Genomic DNA, 216 nt, shown 5'->3' on the forward strand with positions numbered 1-216 from the left:
GGAGGCCCCTCTGGAGACCCCCGGACATCTGCATGGTCACCCACAATGGCTGCCCTGGACCACATCCCATCGGGTCTTGACTATCTCTGTGGACGGAGACTCCACAACCCCTCCGGGCAACCTGTGCCAGGTTGGAGCTGAAAGCAAAAAGTTCTACCAGCAAAAACGGACTATTGCCCAAGTAACACACTGCCTTGGCTGCTTAAGGACCTCCCA

Source organism: Falco cherrug, chromosome 6, assembly GCF_023634085.1.
Source record: "Falco cherrug isolate bFalChe1 chromosome 6, bFalChe1.pri, whole genome shotgun sequence".
NCBI classification, from domain to species: Eukaryota; Metazoa; Chordata; class Aves; order Falconiformes; family Falconidae; genus Falco; species Falco cherrug.